At 45.1% G+C, this 6,748-nt stretch overlaps 1 non-coding gene across 1 annotated transcript; it reads right to left on the bottom strand.

Annotated features, from left to right (window-relative positions):
* Positions 1 to 6,355: 6,355 nt before the first annotated feature.
* Positions 6,356 to 6,437, bottom strand: trnal-uag (transfer RNA leucine (anticodon UAG)). Its single transcript has one exon. It is a non-coding gene; the product is annotated as a tRNA-Leu (tRNA).
* Between the last annotated feature and the right edge of the window lie 311 nt (positions 6,438 to 6,748).

Here is a 6,748-nt window from a genome sequence, read left to right as displayed (position 1 = left end):
CACACAAGAGGCCAGTTGTACAGCTGTTGGCATTTTTAGGCAAATTTCTGTGTCAGCAGCTGAGGTAAGAGAAGACGAAATGTTTAACTGATGGACACCTGAGCATCTCTCTCCCTGACTGGCATACATTTAAGTTTAAAATAGCTTTTTTCTGTTCTGGAAAAAAAGACATAAGATAAATCTCTGTGTTGGAAAGGGGGCATATACGTTTAGCAAGCTAAACAACTTTCACTTACTCAAATTCTTAAGGTTACCACAACAAAAATAACCCTGGATAAACAGTATACTCTCTTTATCATGTAAGCAAAGCATTACAAATGTGCACTAACCAACAGTGCTGAGTACAGAATAAAACACTGTAAAGTCCACTTTTCTCTTCTGTTAAGGAGGAAAACGCACCTAACCAAGCAGATGGCAAATGTAGCTTAACCAGTATGTTATTCTGGCTACTCTAACGATTTCAAGCTAAATGATATGTGGATTAGTCAATGAATGGAGACTGGAAGCACCGTTGTGGATCACAGTTGGAGAGGGTGATGAAGATGATGATCTCATGACTCTTAATGAAGCCTAAACTTCTACAATGAAACAAAACTCTGACCACTGCCTCTGGAACAACTTAATGGCTAATTTGCACCATCTGCTGGTAATTGACTTATGTGAATAAACGTGTGCTCCAGGAATGGAAGTAAACACAGCTCCTTGTAGCAGTGTTTGCTAGCTACTCTGAATCGCATTTTTGTGGATTCCCAAGAAGGCAAGAGTATTGAAATCATGAGTTGCTTTTACAAACGAAAATAAAATATTAATGCCATGTTTACATGTGTGGGTTATTAATATTAGGTGCATTTGAAATGGACCGCAAAATGGAGCCAGTCTGACATAGTTTTAATGAGAAACAAGACCACAGAGGAATCTCGAGAGTCTCTTCAACAACACACCAGATGGAAATGCCCCCTCACACTAACGTCCTCTAGTCATGGTGTAACAACATGGGGGCTCAAAATGACAGTGTACATGTAAACTAAATAGCATGTAGGCCATGCTAAAATAGCACACAACGTTTTTGTTCCTGCTATACACAGTACATTACACAATGTAGCCTATACATTCAATAGTCACCTAATAAAAAAAACACAAATTTTCTGAAGATAAAAATTAGTTTTCAGTAGTATTTCCAATCTTGACTGCTTTTCACCTCCTGACAATCACAGAAAACAATCACAGAAACAGCTCATTCGTGACGATGATTTGTCGTCAGTGACATCTGGTGGACGGACAGCAGCACAAAAAGTGCGGTTTCAGAGGGATCCAGCGTTGATGGTCTACTAAACACGGTAATGGTCAAGAGTCAAGACTGAGTTGTTCAGTGTAGTAGCTTCGCTGTCCCTACACAGCTATTAATTTAAAGGGGAATCCGTCGTACAAAACACCACAATCTACCTCCATTCAGAACCATTAATTACTTCTTCTTTTTTTAAAGAAATGACTGACAACTGTGCAGCTAACGTGCTCCCCTGTGCAGGCCCGTTGACAGTCTTGCTGGGGCCCGGGACGAGAAAGTTTCATGTACCCCCCCCCCCCCCCCCCCCCCCCCCCCCCCCCCCCGGCGCACGTCATTTGAATTTTCTCTGTAGCAGACAATCCTTGAGTTAGGTCATATAGTATATAATATAGCCACACATCAAAGCTGTTTCTGACAGCTGACTGTTTTATATTTGACGCGTCGCGAGCGGAGCGAGGGTTCGCGCGAAAATGACGTAATCGCAGTCGCACCGCCCGTGCGCGAGGGCCTCACGCGCTGTTGATTCGCGAGATCGTGCACCTCTCGAATTTTGTAACTTCGCGCGCGCCGCGACTCAGTACTTTAGCCTAAATTCCAGCCCTTTTCAAACCTGGAACACAATGCAACATTAAAATTCGTCAGGTAAATATTTTTCCTTTCTTTTCTGCACTCCAGATTTTTGTTTACTTTAACTATCTATCACTGTATTTCCCGCTGTTGGGCGGGTACCAGCCGGTTACGGTCGGTGCTGGATCAAACCATTTTCAGTGGGAGGCGGGGGTGTATGCACTTAATGGAAAATATTCAGATAGGTAAAAAAAAACATATATATTTTAGCCATTGAGCTTATTTTGAGTACAGAATTTTATAATAATGAAAGATTTCAAGATTATTTAAAAATTATAGACTTTAAATAAAAAATAAATTGCTGGGCTCTTTGATGGGCCCCCCTGGCCCTGGACAACAGACCCGGTTGCCCCCCCCCTGTCGACGGGGCTGCCCCTGTGTGAGGTATTGGTGAACATAGAATGACACTGTATAAAGTGTATGGGTGTTTATGTCATTACTGATGGTGTATGAAACTGCGCAGTGTGCCGTGGCACCATAAACCTTTGCTTGCGCTGAGGGAGCGCCCTGGGTTTATGGTAGAGGAGGCGACGTCTTTAAATCGCGTTTTCCCTCCGTGGGGTGTGTGGCGTGAAGCGAGGCGTGAGAAGGTCACGGTCGAGCACGGGAGGCTGGCTAGGATTCTCAGTCTAGTTTTTATGCCTCACCGCTTCCCCCGGTGACGGATGCTGTCGAGAATCTAGTGGTTGTTATGCTGCTATGGCGTATTTCATTACAACGGTTAGTTCTTACCATTGGGTTTTAAACAGCGCTGTTTAGTCTTGAAATCGCTCTTCCAAATCCACAGTCTCCTCTTAAGGTTTCTACTGTGACCCCAGCCCTTCTGCAGCTCACAAAGTAGTTCACACTTTTTTACTTTCCTAATCCGGAAGGCGAATGAAAGCTACGCCCCATATGGAAGCAATGGACTGTGCTTTATATAATTGCTTGACTTGCTCCATTAAATGTAGTATTTAAGGTCATAGTTCTGCTTGTCATTTCCTGTGGCTCTTTCAGTTTGCAGTTACAACTCATGTGTGACACAGCCACTGTAAATCCTAAGAAGTCTCTGAACTGAAACACAGATCTTTCTAACTCTTTAGGATGAGTCTTGCTGAGCTGTACAATTTGTTGTATGAATTTTTCAAATATTAATTACAGCTATGATTACATAGTCACTGCTGTGATTGCATAGTCGCTGCTGTGATTACATAGTCACTGTTGTGAATACAAAGTCACTGTTGTGATTACACAGTGTCATGATTGCATGACAGTGTAGTTACTGATCTACTCCAGTATGGAATGTCAGAACATTCCCAGTGATACTGACGATTGTTACTTCAGTAACGTTGCTGTAGCTTTCACACAACTGCAGGCCCTAATCCCCTGCACTGTCCATGGAGCAGGTCACACCTTAAGTAAAATCAGGTCAGTTGGGGTTCAGAAATTGACCCGTGATGAATAGGGTAGGGGCTGGTGGACAAATTTGTCCTCCACTTTTTACCCATCTGTGCAGTTAGAACACACACTCACACATACTAGTGATTACTAGGGGGCTGTGGATCACACATTTACATTTACATTTACATTTATGGCATTTAGCAGACGCTCTTATACAGAGCGACTTACAAAAGTGCTACGTAGTTGCTTGGAATCTCCAAGGTAATATAGATAGTCCTGAACACAAGGTACTCTAAGCTGGAAAAACCACTAGACGAAAGTCAAATGATACCTAACAATTTTACCTGAATATACACATCACCTGAGGAAAAAGACAGTAAACAATTCCTATAACCCAATTATGCACAATACCTGAGAAAAAGACAGTAAGCAATAACAGTAACAAACACCTGAGGAAAGAGACGATAAAGCACAATAGACGAAGCATAATTATGCAAAGTGCACTTGAAAGAGGTGGGTCTTCAGTCGGCGTTTGAAGACAGCAAGTGACTCCGATGTTCGGACACACAAAGGAAGTTCATTTCGCCACCTTGGAGCCAGGACAGAGAAAAGTCTGGATGCTTGTCTCCCATGTGTCCTGGATGATGGAGGGTCAAGACGAGACATACTTGAGGCGGGGAGGACTCTAGGTATGCATCTGGGTTTTACCATGGCCATCAAGTAAGGAGGAGCTGGACCATTCTTTGCTTTGTAGGCCAGCACCAGGGTTTTATATTTGATGCGGGCAGCTACCGGAAGCCAGTGGAGGGAGCACAGCAAGGGAGTGACATGGCTGAACTTGGGAAGGTTGAAGACCAGCGTTCTGGATCAGTTGCAGGGGTTTGATGGCATGCATAGAAAGACCAGCCAGGAGGGAGTTGCAGTAGTCCATTCTTGAGATGACAAGGGACTGGACAAGGACCTGAGTGGCCTCCCTAGAGAGAAATGGCCGAATCCTCCGAATGTTGTGAAGGGTGAATCTTCATGATCGTGTTGTGTTAGCAACGTGGGCCGCGAAGGAGAGTTGATTGTCGACAACTACACCAAGGCTACGCGCTTCCATGGATGGAGTGATCACGGTGTTCTCGAATGAGATAGAAAGATCACGATGAGGACTGGCTCTTGCAGGGATGTACAGCATCTCTGTCTTGCTTGGGTTAAGCTTTAGGTGGTGAGCTGCCATCCAAGAGGCAATGTCTTTTAGACATGCAGAGATTCGAGCTGAAACCTGTGTGTCAGAAGGTGGGAAGGAAAAGAAGAGCTGGGTGTCATCCGCATAACAGTGATAAGAGAAGCCATGTGCAGAGATAGACTCACCCAGTGAGTGGGTATAAAGGGAAAAAAGAAGTGGACCCAGCACTGAGCCTTGTGGAACACCGGTGGAGAGTTTGCATGGCGTGGATGTTGATCCTCCCCATGTTACTTGGTAGGAACGACCCTCCAGGTAGGATGCAAACCACGTCCATGCATTGTCAGTGATACCAAGACCTGAGAGGATGGACAGGAGGATCTTGTGATTGACTGTGTCAAAGGCCGCCGAAAGGTCAAGCAGAAACAGAACTGATGATAGTCCAGTTGCTCTAGCCGCATGGAGTTTCTCAGTTACTGCAATGAGTGCAGTTTCCGTAGAATGTGCTGGCTTGAAGCCAGATTGGTTGGGGTCCTGAAGCTGGTTCTGTGAGAGAAAAGAGGATAGCTGGTTGTGTACAGCCCGTTCAAGGATCTTAGAAAGGAATGAGAGGAGAGATACCGGTCTGTAGTTGCTGATGTTGGTGGCGTCAAGGTTGGGTTTCTTTAGGATTGGCACCACCCTAGCCGCCTTGAATGATGATGGCACAATTCCTGAGGATAAGGAGTTGTTGATGACGGTCGAAATGAAAGGGAGGAGTTCGTGGGAGATTGTCTGGAGGAGTGTGGATGGGATGGGGTCCAGAGGGCATGTGGTGGGACTGCTGGATGTCAGCAGCTGAAGCACCATCTCAGCTGAGAGAGGAGAGAAGGAGGTTAGAGAAAAGGGAGGAGTAGGAGGGGACACAGTGGGCACAGGGACTAGGGAAAAGGTGCTGCGAATCGTATTGACCTTCTCTTCAAAGAAGGTGACAAAATCATCTGCAGTAAGAGAAGTGGGAGTTGGAGGGGGGAGGGTTTGAGGAGAGAAGAGAAGATTTTGAACATCTTGCGTGGATCTGATGTAGATGCCTCCAGCTTCTCTCTTTAGAATGATGTCTTGGCAGCAGTTAGTTCCATGGAGAATAGGGACAGGAGAGACTGATACAAGTGAAGATCAGCAGTAAGCTTCGATTTCCTCCATCGCCTCTCAACCATCCTCAGTTCTCGTCGGTTGTTACGTAGGGTGTCCAAGAGCCAAGGAGCAAGTGGGGAGGATCTTGTGGGTTTGGAAGAGAGGGGACATAAGAGGTCAATAGAGGAAGAGAGGGAGGACAATAAAGTGTCAGTGGCGGTGTCTGTGGAGAGACAAGAGAAAGAGTCATGGGACGGGAGGGCTGTGGTGATAGTAGAGGCAAGTACTGATGGAGAGATGGAATGAAGGTTACGACGGATGGTGGTAGTGCCTGTAGCAGTAAGGGTGTGACGGTGGGGAGGAAGAGATAAGGAAAAAGATACAAGGTGATGATCTGAACAGTGGAGAGGAGTTACTGCAATGTCCATCACTGTAGGTGGTCTGGTGAAGACCAGGTCCAAGACATTGCCTACTCTGTGTGTTGGAGAAGACTGGGTGAGGTTGAGGTTGAATGATGACAGCAGAGGAAGAACGCCAGATGATTGTAGTTTATCTGTTGGAAGGTTGAAGTCACCAAGCAGAAGAAAAGGAGTTTCATCTGGGCTGCCCACACGTGCCCAGAACGGTGGGCAGCCCTAGCCCGGCGCCCGGGGAGCAGTTGGGGTTAGGTGCCTTGCTCAAGGGCACCTCAGTCATGGCCTCAGGTCTGGGAATCGAACCCACAACCCTTCGGTCACAAGACCAGTTCCCTACCACCAGACCATGACTGCCCCACAAAAGTATGGCAGCGGTGGGATTCGAACCCATGCCATCAAAATGACTGGAGCCTAAATCCAGCGCCTTAGACCACTCGGCCTCGCTACCATTATTGCAATTATGTGGTTGATGATTGTGATTAGTTAGTTTTCAATATTATTTATACAATTATTTTATATAGTTTGTTTATATATTTATGTAATTTAACAGTGTTATCTCAAAAACATAAAATTAGTGTATGTAATAATAAGACTATAACAAGCTGTTGTTAAAGCCTTTTGCAGGTAACAGCAGGGAGGATCCCATGGATTTAAATCTGAAACTACAATGAAAATCCAAAAAACATTTTAAGTAGTGCTACTAGATAATTACATCATTATTATTACAGCAAAGTTGTGACCTGTGAAAATCAGGTTTGG

Source organism: Brachyhypopomus gauderio, unplaced genomic scaffold (assembly GCF_052324685.1).
Source record: "Brachyhypopomus gauderio isolate BG-103 unplaced genomic scaffold, BGAUD_0.2 sc57, whole genome shotgun sequence".
NCBI lineage: Eukaryota > Metazoa > Chordata > Actinopteri > Gymnotiformes > Hypopomidae > Brachyhypopomus > Brachyhypopomus gauderio.
The sequence above is the reverse complement of the archived record's forward strand: the minus strand, read 5'-3'. Positions and strand labels throughout refer to the sequence as shown.